This window comes from Fukomys damarensis, unplaced genomic scaffold (assembly GCF_012274545.1).
Source record: "Fukomys damarensis isolate Sample0158 unplaced genomic scaffold, DMR_v1.0_HiC HiC_scaffold_17, whole genome shotgun sequence".
In the NCBI taxonomy this organism is placed as follows: Eukaryota; Metazoa; Chordata; class Mammalia; order Rodentia; family Bathyergidae; genus Fukomys; species Fukomys damarensis.
The window spans coordinates 2,192,334-2,208,887 of NW_022900929.1; the positions used below are offsets into that span (position 1 = coordinate 2,192,334).

At 39.5% G+C, this 16,554-nt stretch overlaps 2 pseudogenes; both read left to right on the plus strand.

Annotated features, from left to right (window-relative positions):
- The first annotated feature begins 1,298 nt into the window (after positions 1-1,298).
- On the plus strand, positions 1,299-4,757 carry LOC104875357 (annotated as a pseudogene).
- On the plus strand, positions 3,119-3,683 carry LOC104875348 (annotated as a pseudogene).
- Positions 4,758-16,554: the final 11,797 nt, after the last annotated feature.

A 16,554-nucleotide genomic window follows, 5' to 3' on the forward strand; every position in this document is an offset into this window, starting at 1 on the left:
GAGTCCTAGGTTGGGAGAGCGCATGGGCGGGTTCTGTGTTTTTGCAGCTCTCCCCCACCACCAAACTGAGTGTCCTCAGACGAGTCATAACGACCACATCTCACGCCAAAACAGTATCAATGTAACAATCGGGTGTCTTCGGGAACTAATTAGAAATGTTTGTTTACCTTTTCCAGGTACAATGACTTTTCATTTCTTTCCAAAGAGAAAAAGAAAAAACATCAGGGGCATCTACAGGACCTGTGATGAGCACTGAACTTATTTTGGTCTATCATTTGATCACAACAAAAATTCAAATTCTACCCTCTTTGCCCTCTGGAGGCAAAGACTTGGTCACGAACGTGAAACTGCTGAAAACAATCCTTAGGTAATCACGGATTAGGCGATACAACTGGGACAATCTTTGGGATATGGGGCAATAAACAGTGAGAAGTGCAAAACTGGTTGAAATTTTTTATTTAAACTATGTCCCATGAAGAGTCATTCTAGGTATGTTCAGCATGATGGAGATGCTTGACGATGTAATTCTCCATGTGACTTCCAAAGGTCAAGGATGTCCCTTCCCATATTTTGCTGATCTTTAGGAAGAGCAACAGTCCTCAACAACATTTTTAGCACTTAACTAACTCCTGACCTGTTAGATACCAAATTTGACAAGTTCATGGTCCCACAACATAGAAGAATGACGTTGTGAACCAAAGGAAGAAGTTATGAGAGTTTTATTAGAAATAAGGAGAGAATAATAACTTTTGAAATTCCACGACGGATTTGAATGGATTGGCCACTGAGGCCCTTTGTAAGAGGTAATTTATACAGCAAAGTTACAATGTGGATACAACATGGATCAAACTACAGTTAACCCATAGGATTATAAATATAGCTGCTTAGCTAATATTGACCCAATAGGGAAACAGGTAATGTAGTAAGGATACATGGAAAGTAACACAGGCATTTTTGGGAAGAGACAGAGGTCCAGATGTTGTGGTCACCCAGCCACCTAGGCAACTGGTGCCTATCTGGACTTAATGGTCTAAGAGGTACTAACTGCAAAAAAACTCAAGATAAGGCTTAGGAAGGCATGTAGGCCTAGCCATTGCATCTTTATCTTGGACCTGACCTTCAGATGTGCCTCTGGCCACAATTCTAATATCTTTATTTTTCACTTCCTTAAGATCCCAGTCCTGTTCTGACTGTATATTAACTTCTCTCTAATTTAGCTGCCTATAATACAGGGACCCGTTTCATGGAAGACAATTTTTCCACAGAAGGGGAGGGGCGTTGTGGGTTTGGGGGTTGGGATGACTCAAAGGTATTTCATTTATTGTGTACTTTATTTCTATTATTATTATATTGTAATTTATAATGAAATAATTATGCAACTCACCATAATGCAGAATCAGTAGGAGACCTGAGCTTGTTTTCCTGTAACTAGATGGTTCCATCTGAGAGCGAGAAGAGACATTGACACCTAAAGTGTGTTATTTATGTCCAGTCTACTCTGAATCTTGATTTGATTACTGACACTGCAGAAAACCCTGTTACACAAAGACAGATAGTATGTGGAAAATGGAAGGAGGCTTTTCAGTGCCATTGTGGCAATCTCAGACTATTCCACTTTCACTTTAATCCAAAATGTATGAAGATTCTAAGTTATCTCAAACGTACTTTCAGGGCATTATCTTAGTCACTTTCTCAACACTGGGACTCAATACCCTACACTAACAAATGAAACCGGGAGAACTTTATTTTGGTTCACATTTTTTAGAGGTTTGGGTCAATAGTTGGCTGGTTCCAGGGCAGAAGTGGGGGAGGGGCTTGATGAGAAAAACTGCCCCCCTCAATGGCAGTTGGGAAGTAGAGATGGAAGGGAGGAACTGGGGAAGGAGATGCACCCTACCAGGTCACACCCCCAGTGAACTACCTCTTCCAACCAGGTGATCAGGCACCAGCTGTGAGGAAGAAGGCCCTCCTTCAGTCTCTTCTAAAAAAAAAAAAAAAAAAAAAGCTCAATTGCCTGGTGTGATTCCATCCTGCACATCTGTTCTCTGCGAGCAGTAGCTGTTTATTTCCATCCCGGTTCTCCCCCACCTGAGTGTATGCCATCACTACGTGGAAGACTGGATGGATATGGACGTGAGTCTCCTGAGGCCCCGGAACTACATTTTCATTGTGAACTGAAGGCCAAAACAGATTGTCACTTTATGGTGGATAATGATGAAAATAAGCATCAGTTGTCATTAAGAACAGTCAGGGGGCCAGGGATTTAGCTCAGTGGTGCTGCCACTGCCTCACAAGCACAAGGACTCGAGTTCGATCCTCAGTACCAAAAAAAAAAAAAAAAAAAAAAAAAAAAACCAAAAATAGAACCCAAAAACAAAAAAAAAAAAAAAAAAAAAAGAAGCCAGATGTAGTGGCGCACATCTGTAATCCCAGCACTCGGGAGGCTGAGGCAGGAGGATCACTGTGAGTTCGAGACCAGCCTGAGCTCCAGATCAGTGAGTTCCAGCTACATAATGAGACACTTGCGCAGGCAATGAATTACAAAGGCAGTCCAAGTAAAGTAACACTAGAAACTGTGAAAATGTCTGTACAGCCAATGGTTTCCCTTGGGGCGGGGGTTGAAATTACACCACCTGTTGCTTTAAGGTGGAAGTGTGGTACAGGGCCTGTGCATATTAGTGGACAGCACTGAGTAGCTATGGAGGAAGATTTAGAATCAGATGTTGAGGAAGAGTTTAAAATAAACGCTTAAGTATATCTGGAAAGCGATCTGTCCCTGGAAGTGGTAGCAAGGTCCGCATAAAAAGGTCAAACTCGGGCCGGGGATTTGGCTCAGTGGTTCTGCCGTCTGCCTTGCAAGCGCAAGGACACGAGCAAGGACCCAAGTTCAATCCCTGGTACCAAAAAACAAAATAAAACAAAACAAACAAACAAAAAGTAAAACTAGGTCCGGCGGACATCTTGTGGTGGTGTCAGATGGAGCCCCCTCAGCCCGGGAGGCGCTGGATGGGGCGGGCGGAGGCCAAGGCAAGGCCAGGCGAGGAGCCCCGCCCTCTGGCCTCTGGCGGTGTCTGAGGGGCTGGGAGCCAGGACCATCCAATCGCGGCCGACGGAGCACATGCGGATACCGAGGGCCTGGACAGCAGGAACCAGGGCGTTGAAGCGGATTAATAAGGAATTTAGAATTTGGCCCGGGATGCTCCAGCACAATGTTCTGCAGATCCAGTTGGGGATGACGTGTTCCACTGGCAAGCCACGATTATGGAACCTAATGACAGCCCATATCAAGGTGGTGTATTCTTTCTGACAATTCATTGTCCTACAGACCACCCCTTCAAACCACGTAGGGTTGCATTTACAACAAGAAGTTATCATTCCAATATAAACAGTAATGGCAGCATTTGTCTCGCTATTCTAAGATCACAGTGGCCTCCTGCTTTATCTATTTCTAAAGTTCTTTTATCCATTTGTTCAGTGCTGTGCGATCCAAACCCAGATGAGTCCCTGGTGCCAGAGATTGCACGGATCTATAAAACAGAGACAAGTACAACAGAATGTCTCGAGAATGGACTCAGAAGTGTGCCATGTGATGCTACCTTAAAATCAGAATAACCTGAATTATAGCTGGAATAAACTTTAAATTGCTGTTCCTTTTTTGATTTTCTTATCCGGCTGCTCCCCTATCAGACCTCATCTATTTTACTTTTATTTTTTGTTTACTTCCCTCCATTCATTCACATGCTCCTCTGAGAAGACTTAAGTACTTCCAGCTTTGGACAATAACTGCTTTTAGAAACTGTAAAATAGATACAAGAGAACAGTTGCCCAAGATTCAGATTTTTTTTAATGGAGCATGTGTATTATGTGGCCAATGTCTTCACTCTGACTTGGTTATGAGACTTAAACCATTCCTCACAGCTCTAACTGCTGAAGAAGTCAGCTGAGGGGGGAAGATGGATGCTTGGTTGTCACAGCGAGGAAGCAGCATTATTTTAGCAGCATTCGTTCCTGTTAAGCTTTCCACTGTTAGAAATTTGAGGTTACATGATATACTTTGTGCTCATAACTGATGTGGCTGGAGAATTAGTATTGAATTTATAGCATCAGCAGAACAGAAAATGTGATGCATTGTATGCATGTCAGTAAAGGAATGATGACCTGTTCTTGTTCTCCGAGAATGGAAACAAACTCAAACACCCTTTGTATTGCAAAATAGGGTCGCAAAACATTTTGTGATTTTAATTGAAATTGTTAGGAGGCTTGGAGCTATTAGTTAATCTATCTTCCAATACACTGTTTAATATAGCACTGAGTAAACAATGCAAGTTGCCAATGGATGAGTGATCAACTAATAGCTCTGCTAGTAATTGATTTCTCTTCAATAAAGTTGCATAAACCAAACAAAAGTAAAACTAGTCGATGATGACAATGATGATAAGAGAAAGTACCAGGGAAGAAATTGATACAAGATACTCCAGCCAAAAATGCACAAAAAACAATCCAGAATGGAAAAGACACAACCATCAACACCAAGATCAAAAGGCCAAGAATACCTCAAAAAACAAGAAAAGACTCATTAAACACCCAAAGGACCTAGTTCTGTAGAAGATATTAAAGCAAAAATGCAAGCAAGTATAGAAAAGGATGGTTCTCTTCCCAAAGTGAAAGCCAATTTCATCAAATATGTGAAGAATTGCTTCCAGATGACTGACCAGGAGGCTGTTCAAGATATCTGGCAGTGGAGGAAGTCTCTTTAAGAAAACAATTTAAACAGTTTGTTAAATTTTTCTGTTTTATTTCACTGCTGTAACAGTTGATATCTGGCTATTCTTTTTATAATGCAAAGTGAGAACTTTCCCTATCACGTTTGATAAAAGTTGTCCAGCCAGCTTCCACTGCCAAGAATGAGTTGTCAAAAATGCCTGTTTAGTTTTTAAAGATGGAACTCCATGCTTTGCTTGGTTTTTGGTATGTATGGAATATTATGATAAAACATAGTAGTTGTGCTGGTCAGACATGGAGATGGTGGGGAGACAAAAATGTACATTTGAAATAAATTCAGTATTTTAATTTCCAAAAAAAAACTCTGTTAATGTTTGAAACATGTCCAAAATTGCAATGTTCACTTATCACCCACAGAATTCCAGTTTGGCTTTGAAGGTAGTCACTTTATCTGCTGACTTGAACAGCTAACATTCTCCCCTGAGGTGACAAATTGAGTTTGTTGAGCAGTGTTATGATTTAGATCTAGACTGTCTTCCAAAGGATTCATATGTTCAGAGGTGGGGATTTGGGGGTGGTGGTGATTGGACTATAGGAGTGCTATAGCTCACTTCTTGTTAGGAAGTGAGGTCTGGTTAGAAGAGGCAGGTCATTGGATGCATGACTCTATCTCCTCCCACCCCTCTTTCCTGGCCACTATGACACGAGCAGCTTTTCTCTGCCAAATCCTTCTACCATGACTTTCTGGCCTTGGAACCAAACTAAACAAAGAAAACAAAAAACAGCCCGCCCAGTAACAAGTAATAAAAAACCTGTCAACTAAGAAAAGCCAGGACCTATTAGATTCACTGCTGAAGTCTACAAGACCTTTAGGGATGTTATAACACCAATATTTCTCAAACACTTAAATAAAATTGAAAGGAGAAGAGTACTTCCGAACTCATTTCTGGAAGACAGTATCACTTTAATCCCAAAACATAAAAAAAAACCAACTAAAAAAGAAAGCTACAGACTAATTTCCATAATGAACATAGATGCAAAAATTCTCAATAAGATATTGGCAAATAGAATGCAACATACCATCAGAGAGATCACACATTGTGACCAGGTACGATTCATCCCAGGATTCATGGATGATTCAGCATATGCAAATCAATAAATACAATGTACCACATAAACAGAAGCAAAGGCAAAAACACATGATCAAGGGCTGGGAATTTAGCTCAGTGGCACCATACCTGCTTCACAAGCACAAGGTCCTGAGTTTGATCCCTGCTACGAAACATACAAAAACAAAAAAACACATGATCAAACCAATAGATGAAGAAAATGCTTTTGACAAAAAATTAACACCCATTCATGATAAAGAAAAACCATGAGGAATATAGGAATATAAGACCTTACCTGAATCTAATAAAAGCTGTTCATGAAAAGCCAATGGCAAACCATCATTAAATGAGGAAAAGCTGAACACTTTCCCTCTAAAATCAATAACAAGCCAAGACAAAAATGTCCACTATCACCATTCCTGTTCAACTTAGTACTTGAAACATTAGCCAGAGCAATCAAGTAAGAAAAAGAAATCAAAGGGATATTTATAGGAAAGGAAGAAATCAAACAATCAGTATTTGCAGATGACATGATCCTCTGTACAGAAGATCCAAAAATTCCACCAAAATACTCTTAAAATTAATAAAATTTCAGCAATGTGCAGGATACAAAATCAATACATAAAAACCAATAGCATTTCTGAACACCAATAATGAACTCATTGAGAAGGAAATTAGAAAAACAATACCATTCACAATTGCACCAAGAAAATTTAAATATCTAGGAATTAACTTAACCAAGGAACTAAAAACCCCTATGATAAAAACTACAGTATTCTGAAAAAGAAAATGGAAGAGGACATCAGAAAATGGAAAGATATCCTCGTTCCTGGAGAGGCAGAACAAATATAGTCAAAATGGTCATATTTCCAAAACTAATATACAGATTTAATGCAATCTCAATCAAAATACCTACAGCCTTCCTCAGAGAACTACAGAAAACAATACTAAAATTCATATAGAACCAGAAGAGACCCAAGTAACAAAAGCAATCTTGAGCAACAACACCTGACTTCAAGTTATACTATAAAGCTTCAGTGATAAAAACAGCATGGCATTGGCACAAAAACAGATAAGTGGATCAATGGAATAAAAGAAAGGATGCAGAAACAACCCCAAACACATTCAGTTATTGATCTTTGACAAATTGGCCAAGAACATACATTGAGGAAAGATAATCTCTGGGAAAACTGGCTATTGAATCTACATCCATATCTCTCACTATTAAACTAAAAAAGGATCAAAGATCTAAATATTAAAACAGAAACAACCTATAGGGAAATAAAATAGGTAAAACTCAAAGTCACAGGTGGAGGCAAGGACTTTCTGAACAGGACTCCAACTGCACAAGAAATAACATCAAGAATCAACAAATGGGATTAGATCTAATTTAAAAGCTTTTGCACAGCGAAGGAAACAATCGACAGAGTGAAGAGAAAACCTACAGAAAAGGAAAACAATTTTGCCAGCTATTTCTCAGGCAGAGGACTACTATCCAGAATGTATTAAAAATTCAAAACATTAGACCCCCTAAAATAAAAGATGCAATAAAAAAATGGGCAAGTGAAATGAATAGACATTTCTCAGAAGTACAAATGACCAATAAATACATTTTAAAAAGTTAAACGTTGATGGCCATTAGAAAAATACATATGAAAAACAAAATTAATATTTCTTCTTATACAAGAAAAAATGGCAATAATTAAGAAATAATGATAATTGGGCTTGGGATTTAGCTCAGTGATGCCATTGCTTGCCTCACAAGTGCAAGGTTCTGAATTTGATCCCCGGTATGAAAACAAAGGAGGGGAGGCTGGGATTTAGCTCAGTGGTTCCGGCGCCTGCCTTGCAAGTGCAAAGACAGGAGTTTGATCTCTGGTACCCACCCCAAAAAAGGAAGAAAGAAAATGATAAATACTGGAGAGGCTATGGGGGAAAATAAAAACTTCTACATCATTAGTGGGAATATAAATTAGTACAACCACTATGGAAATCAGTATGGAGATTCCTCAAGAAACTAAAATTAGGAATTCCATTTGACCCAGCTATTCCCCTAAGGTATCCTCCCCAAAAGAGCTAAATACATCATATTACAGCTATACCTGTGTATACAATTCATAATAGCTAAATCCTGGAAGTAGCCTAAATGTCCATCAACAGACAAGTGGACAAAGAAAATGTGGTGTCTATACATAATGGAATAATACTTGGCTATAAAGGGACATTTGTAGGAAAATGGATATACCCAGAAAACATAATGTTAAATGAAATAAATAAGACACACAAGCTTAAATACCACATATTTTCTCTCATTTGGGTAATACAATGTACAAAAATGAACAAAATAAAATATTGATACAAGGAATAAGGGAGATAGATCTTTTGCAAATGAGAAGGCATCTGAGAGACTGAGGGTGAAGAGAAGGGGGAAAAGGGAAGGGATTAAAATGACTTCAGATGCATCCTCCTGACAGTGAATGTAACCATTTTATGTCACATATATGAACTAAAGTAATAAAAACAGTAATGAAAATGGAAAAAGGGAATCTAGAGACAGAGGGAGGTGAGAGGATAGAAGAAGGGGAATAAAAAGCATCAAGATATGCTGGGCATGGTAGCACACACGTGTAATCCCTGCACTCAGGAAGCTGAGGCAGGAGTATTGCCACAAGTTTGCAGCTACCCTGGGCTACATAGCGAATTGAAGGACAGTCTCACCTACATAGTGAGACCCTGTCTCAAAAATAGAATTTTTTTTAAATAAAGAAAAGAAGAGAAAAACATATGTTACACCTACCTACTTCTTAAGATAAATGGAAACTTCATATATTGCAAACATGTACTAATAAAATAAAAATGACCCCAGCTTCTGGACTAAGCCTGTGAAAGCTCTGCATGATAAGATGCAAACTACCTCTGGGAACTCACTTGCTCAAATCCAAACTCTGGGGTGTTGCTTGTACAGACTTTTCTCTGTCCATCCCCGCCCCAGGCCTTTCTCCTAATGCCTTGGACCTTGCTTGGTCCTTCACATTACATATCCTCATTTGACCTCTGCTAAGCTCTTCAACTCTGCCACAAATCCAAATACCCTTGCCAACATGAATTTTATGCCTTCTCCCAGGTTACTGTATGCCTGCTCTCCTTTGAACTCATTAGACTGCTGACATTTAACCACACAGTGCTTCTGTCTGTGCCCTCAAATGTAACTATGTAACTGTCCTTTCCCAACATGACAGTTAGCTCTCCTCACTTGGTGCATTACAAAAAACTGCACATTAGAAGGCACTCAATAAACACAGTATTGCTTTAAAGTGTAAGAGAAACCTCCAGAGCAGTTCATGTGACTGAAAAACTAACCAGTGATCTACATTTAGAAAGGTGTCTCACTTCTGTTATAAGAGAAGACATGTGTTTTCTGCATCCATCTCTTCACAGAGTGGCAGAAATGGATGTGAGCTAAGGGTCTGTACAGTGGTACCTTGGTTCATGAATTTAATTCTTTCCATGATTCTGGTTGCAGAATCCATTTGTGAACCGAGGTACCACTGTACTTTACTGTGACCGATAGTTTAAATCACATCCTGCAAAATGTTTTTAGTTCAGACTACATTTCTTTGCCAGTCAGCATTTCTTTATGTTGATACAGTGCTTAGATTCACATTCAGAAGCATCCTCTTTGACCTGAACAGTGAAACCAGAAAATAATCCAGTCAAGGGAGCCACTCCACCCATGAATATACTGACACAAAATGATCGATTCAGTTTTCCCAATAGGTAATCACTTAAACACTTGAACAGTTCTGCAGCTATGGTGTTAGTTGGCAACAAAAGTCCACATAACATATCATCCTGCACACCTCCATGTATGTATGTATGTATGTATGTATATATATATATATATATATATATATATATATATCACAAAAACAAGCATTGTTGCCTTGTTGTCAACATCAGTATACTCATCAATCTGGATTGTATACCACAGTGACTCATTAATCCTAAAAAATATGCCTCCATATCCTATGCTAGCTCATCAATTCATCTAATCATGGTACTTGTAGAATGTGTACTGCCTTTTGAACTGCAGCTACTCCTAAAAGTTCACAGCCAACATCCTTAGCAGCAGTCCAGATCAACTCTTCACCAATAGTAGAGAGCTTCTTAGTTTTAGCACTGTGGTTAGCCTCTAAGAATGATGCTTTCAGAGAAGACACAATTGATGAAGTGGTGGCCTACAGTAATTCTGTTCTTCACATTCACTTTTCTTTTGAAAAACTCCAAAAGCTTGTCTTTTAATGTAATGTGTTTGGTCTCCATGTGGCAAAGCAGTTTTGAAGGCTTCATGCCTTCTTTGGACAACTGGTCACCACATAATATACAAAGCCAATCTGGAGAATGTGAATCACCTATTGCAATAAAGTTGTTATGTCAATAGGAAGCTTGGTATCTTCTTTTAAGTGCAGCTTCCTTTTGTTGGCAGTATTAGAGTCTTCTGCTGTCTCATCATTGGGTCTTCATTTTAAAAAAGCTCTCCAGTGATGTTTTGTTTCTTACTCATTTTGGCAAGGGTTAGCTTGTACGCTTACCAAAACTGTGATTGATACCAGTGGACAGGGTGAGAAAAAGGCACAGATAAAAGTGGTAAATAAAATAATGGGCAGGTCATGCTCTGATTTAAAGCCTGTCACCTTATGCAGCTATACAATTGAAGTACATCAACTCAGTTGGCACTATGAAGTCTGCCACTAGGTGCAGTTTAATTGTCATTTGATACTCACTGATAGAGTTGTGTTATGAGTCTACAAGATTCTTTATGGCCTCTGTGAAGTCAAACCTTTCTGCTAGTGTTAATCTGTATTTGAAGCTGTTTGTAGTCAGGGTTTGCAAGGGAATAGATTTAATACAGAACACATAATTTATATGATTATTTTATAATATTCAACCAAAAGGTCAAATGCAGAGGAGTGCAAGAGATCTGTCTGCACAGTAGAGACCCTAAGAATCCAGCCAAGGCCCTGGATTCCACAGCAATGTCTTGCACAAGTTCAACTGAAGGCCTACAGTCCAAGGCAATGTCTTATCCAAGTCCATATGGAGGATTTGCACCAGGAAGGCCAAAAGCTAGTGGTGGAACTAGAAAGCTTGTGCTGGCAGGGTGAAGGAGTTGTGCCATCAGGCTGAGGGATCTACACTGGAATCAGGAAGTGATGCTCATGGTGAAGATCAGAGCTCCCCTGATGAGAATAGAAGCCATCCCAGTGATAGTGAGGACCCGAGCTCGTCCTCTGATAAGAACAGCCAGGTTCACATCAAGAAAAAACATGGAAAACTTCTCCAAGAAAATCAACAGCAAAGATCTTCCCCTCCAGTTCTCTTTTTATGCCACTGGCAACAATTCTCAGGTGGCTCTTCCACACCTAGAACCACGCCGATTCAGTTCAACTGGGTGTTCCACGTTGACCATTAGTTAATCCACTACAAGCTGCTCCCCAGTGCTAGCATCAACACCTCAGCTCCACCTCAGATCACCAGGCATTGGGTTCTCATAAGGAGCTTTCAACCTAGATCCCTCATATCACAATAGAATTCCTGCTCCTATGAGACTCTATTTCTACAGCTGATCTGACAGGAAGTGAAGCCTAGGAGCTGAAAATACAGATAACAAATAACAAATACTGGAGGAGATGTGGAGGGAAAAAGGAACCCTTCTCCACTGCTGCTGGGAAAGTAGACTGTACAACCACTGTGAAATTCTGTGTGGACATTCCTCAAAAAATTAGGATTAGAGGTCCCATTTGACCCAGCTATTCACTTTCTGTGTATGTTCCTGAAAGAATTAAAAGCATCATACCACAGCAATATATGTGCACCCATCTTTATAGCAGCAGTTTGTAATAGCTAAATCTTGGAAACAGCCCAAATGCTCATCAACTGATGACTAGATAAAGATGTGGCTTTTAAAAATAAATGGAGTACTACTCAGCCATAAAGAATGCTAAGCTAGAGATATTTATAGTTAAATGGATGCAACTTGAGACTATACTCTTAAGTAAAATAAATAGGACATACATATGTAAATACCAAATTGTTTCTCTGGTATGAGAAACTGAAAGTGTAAATGAGGATCAAAATATATAATAGATATTGTGAAATAGGAAGAAAAGGTTAAAAGGGGAAGGAGAACTGGGGGGTGGGGAGGAAAGAAGGGAAAAGAAAAATGAGAAAGAAGGAAAAAATGGAAACAATGCTTTTGTAAATAGGGAGGGGTGGAGGAGTGGAAGGGAGGAAAGGGGAATGGGAAAAAAGAAGAACCAAGATATATCATGTAAAGGTACAAATTCCCAATGATAAATGCAATCACAATGTATACCTAATGTGTACCAATAAACTTAATGAAAAAAGCACAAAAAATAAATAGAAGCAAACCTTCTAGAAGACAATAGGCAACTTTTACTAAAAGCTTTTCAATAGGCTTTCCTTTTCACCTACATACAGGAGTATATCCAGAGAAAGTAATAAGAGTGGTAGATAAAGATGAATCTATAAGAATGTTCATCAAAGTGTAGTTTATTATATAGCAATGAAATGAATCCAAATTGCAAATTGAAAAGTAGTTACAATATACTGGTGCAATGAAATTTTACGTAGCTGTTAGTAAAACTGAAAAACAAACACATTCCTCTACTGGCTTCCATGATATTATATTCTTCTGGGTTTTTTCTATTTTATTGGTCCTCCATTTCAGTATCCCTTACAGAATCCTCCTTTTCCAAATGTATAAATTCTGTAACATTCTGGTTATCTCTCTCCAAATTCTCTCAGGAGAGAACCATGTACATTGCTCTCATTTAGAATACCAATCTACAAGCTTGCCTCCCTCAAATGTATATCTATACCACAGGCTTATTTTGGATGCCTAAAAAAAATCTCAAATTTGTAAAATAATTCTTGATCTTAGCTCCTAAAGCTTGTGTTGTTATTCCTCTTCATCCATGTAAGTGGCACACAATCCACCCATTTGTCCAGTCTTAAAAACATGTATGTCAACATTCACCTAGAATATATCTAGTATATTGGTCAGCTTTCCAATTGCCACAACAAATTAATCTCACTTGCCCTATGATTTCAGTCCATGCTTGGCTGGCTTCACTGCTGTTGGTCTAAAGCAAAGCAAGATACCATGGCAGAAGGGCTGCAGATGAACTAAGTTACTCGCTTCATGGCAGCAGGGCAGCAGAGCATACAAAAGAGTGTTAGAGAGAGATATCCTCTGAAAGCATGCCCTCAGAGACCCAGTGCCTCCAAATGGGCCCCACATTTTAACAGCACATACAGCTACAGTAAAGTAATGGTTTATATCTGGATATTCCTTAAAAGCCTCCTCTGCTCATAAACAGGGGTTTTGTAGGTGACTTGACTATGAAGGTTTTTTTTAGTTGACTTGGCGTTAGGAGTGGTGTCTGGTCAGAAGCAGGTCACTGGGGGCATGGCCTGGAAGGTTTTATCTCCTTGTCTCCTCCTTTCACTTGCTCTCTGCTTCTTGGCTGCTATGAAGTGAGCGGCTTTTCCTTCACGATATCCTCTGCCATATCACCATGCATTGGTGCCAGCCAACTATGGACTGAAATTGAGACTGACCTGGAACTCACTATGTAGCCCAGGCTGGTCTCGAACTCACAGCGATCCTCCTGCCTCAGCCTCCCGAGTGCTGGGATTACAGGCATGCACCACCACGCCCGGCAAGCCTCACTTTCTTAAATTGTGAGTGTTAGGTATTTTGTCCCAGCAACAAGAAAGGGGATTAAGACAGCTGTGAACATCAGTGTATTAATCCATTGATGATTATAGTGTCTCCATGATCTAGACTGCAGGAATCTAGATCTAGTCAAGTTGAAAATTGACATTAACTTCCCGAACGCTACCCCTTGTCAGCTTGGCACCTAATCACATCTCATTAAACCATACTTAACCTCTTAATAAACACAATAACAAGTTAATAATTCCTCCTATCATGATACAGCAATCCTGTGCACAACTGAAAAAGCAATAATCCATTCCCTTATATCACAACAGTTCCAGCAAAAGTTCAAGTCCAGTGTTTCCCCTGAAACTTGAAGAAGACTTTTAGCTCTGAATTCCAACAAAATTAAAAAAACAAATTGCATATTCTTAATATATAACAGCACATGGTGAACATTCCCATTCCAAAAAGAGAGGAATAGAGGGATAGAAAAAAATTAGACCAGAGCCAGGCACTGTGGTGCACACCTGTAATCCTTGCACTTGAGATGCTTACACAGAAGAATCACTAAGTTTGAGGCCAACCTGGGCTGTACAGTGATTTCAAGGCCATCCTGAACTACACTGTGAAATCCTGTCTCAACAAAACAAAACAAAAATAAATAAAAAAGAATTGGACTAAAGCAATACTGAAATCCTGTAGGGTATACATTAAGACCTGTAGCTCCATGTTGGGTATGTGAGGCATATGGTGGTAAGGAGTGAGTTCCAGATGGCTTGGGCAGCCCTACCCCTATGCCCTTGCTAGTTGCAGATCACACTCCCTTGCCCTTGGGCAGGCTCCATGCAATGCCTGTGGCCTTCCTAAGCAGATGCTCCATGTTCCTGGTATGTGCAACTTTCTGGGGTCTTCAATGCACTTTGGCTTCTTTTCCACAGCTTCATACATTGCTCTTTCAGGAGCTCCTGGTAGGGACTCTGATCCTTTCAAACATTTTTGCTAGGCCTCTCAAGTTTTCTGTTGAAATTTGGTTGGAAACCACCCTGACCCCACATCTGTTACACTTTGCATGCCACTAAAAATAGTATTATGTGGTGGATTCTAAGGTCTATCCCCAACTCAAAGAGTAGCTAGGACTCTGAGGACTATGGCTTTAGTGGTTTCTGAATGACTGGATGGCTGAGCACAATGAAATGAATAGAAGGGAACCAATTTCTTAGATGGCCTTTCTATAGCAGGGGACCTAGGGGCTCTTTTCTCAAATTGAAGTTGTAATGGGTGGGATCTTGCTGATTCCTGAGAAACCCTCAAGGCAAAGTTCTTCTTGTCCTGATTCAAAGTACTAATGGCAATAATCTCTTCAGCAACTAATTTCCTTTGACTCCAACTTTACGCATGCTTCTTTTCTGACCAAAATTTGTTTTCACATTCTTCTGTTCTGTATTTTATTCCCAGATCTAACCATTCTGCCATAGCCAGAATGCTGAAATGCCCTTGAAATTTTCTCCACCAGATTACCTTTAAATCTGGCCTCATATAAAGACTTAGGATATGTACAAAATGTAGGCAAACATTTTGCCAGAGTTTAACATGCATGGCCTCCATTCTAATTCATAAGTGAGACTCCATGAGCTAGACATTATTGTCACATTCCTATCAGGATTCTGGTCTTCTGATCTCCTACCAGAATTACCCATCAATCTCTGCTTTAGCATTCTAGGTTTCTCTAGCCCACATCACCAAACCTTTCTAAACTCCAACCGCAAGCCAGTTCTAACGGCTTCATGTGGTTCATGAACCACATGGTGAAGTATAGTCACAGTAATGACCTCATTTCTCTGGTACTTTCTCATTTGGTTAGCTCCCCTCCTTTTTAGAACAAACTATCTAACACTCAGAGTTTAAAGGAGGAAATGGTTTATTTGCTTCACTACTTCAGAGGTTTTCTGTCTGTATTTGACTGGTTCCATTGCTGTGGGTTCCATTGCATCTGAGGTGATGCAAAAAAAAAAAAATCATTGCAGAAATGAATGGTGGAAGAAACCTGCTCACCTAGTGGCAGCTGAGAATCAGAGCACAAGTGAAGAGCATGAATGAGAGATTTACCATTCAAAGGCATACTCCATTGACCCACCTATCCTAGTAGCTATGAGCATTAATGGATTAGTCCACCCCATGATCTAATTACCTCTCCAGGAGCCTTTAATCCAATCAAATTGACAAAACTAACTCACACATCTATGCTGTCTGCAAATTAACATGTTAAACACAACATATAATCATACAATCTTTTTTTTCTTTTTATTGAGTTTATTGGTACAATCTAGGTATACAGCACAGTTACATTCATCATTGGGATTCTGTACCTTTACATAATAGGTCTTGATGCTCATTTTTTCCCCTTGTCCCTGCCCTCCCTTCACCCCCTCCTCCCCTCCCCATTTACACTCACTTTATTTCCATTTTTTCAGTTTCTCATATATATTTTTCCTCTCCCTTATTACTTTTCCCCCACCCTTCCCACTTTCCCTACACCTTTAGCCCTTTCATCATTGGGATTCTGTACCTTTACATAATAGGTCTTGATGCTCATTTTTTCCCCTTGTCCCTGCCCTCCCTTCACCCCCTCCTCCCCTCCCCATTTACACTCACTTTATTTCCATTTTTTCAGTTTCTCATATATATTTTTCCTCTCCCTTATTACTTTTCCCCCACCCTTCCCACTTTCCCTACACCTTTAGCCCTTTACTTCCTATTTCACATTATTAATTTTGTCATTAGGATCCTGTGTACTATTATAATTTTTCACACCAAAGAAACTATTTGGTATTTCAGTTAAAGAAATCTCTGTATGAACATTAAAAATAGGGAATCCTAAAATAAAACTAAAAAGGAAAGTAAAAGAGAAAAGGCAATGTTGTAACATTAAAATAATCCTTAATTCTGGAGATGAAAATGGTCCCTTAACATATTTAA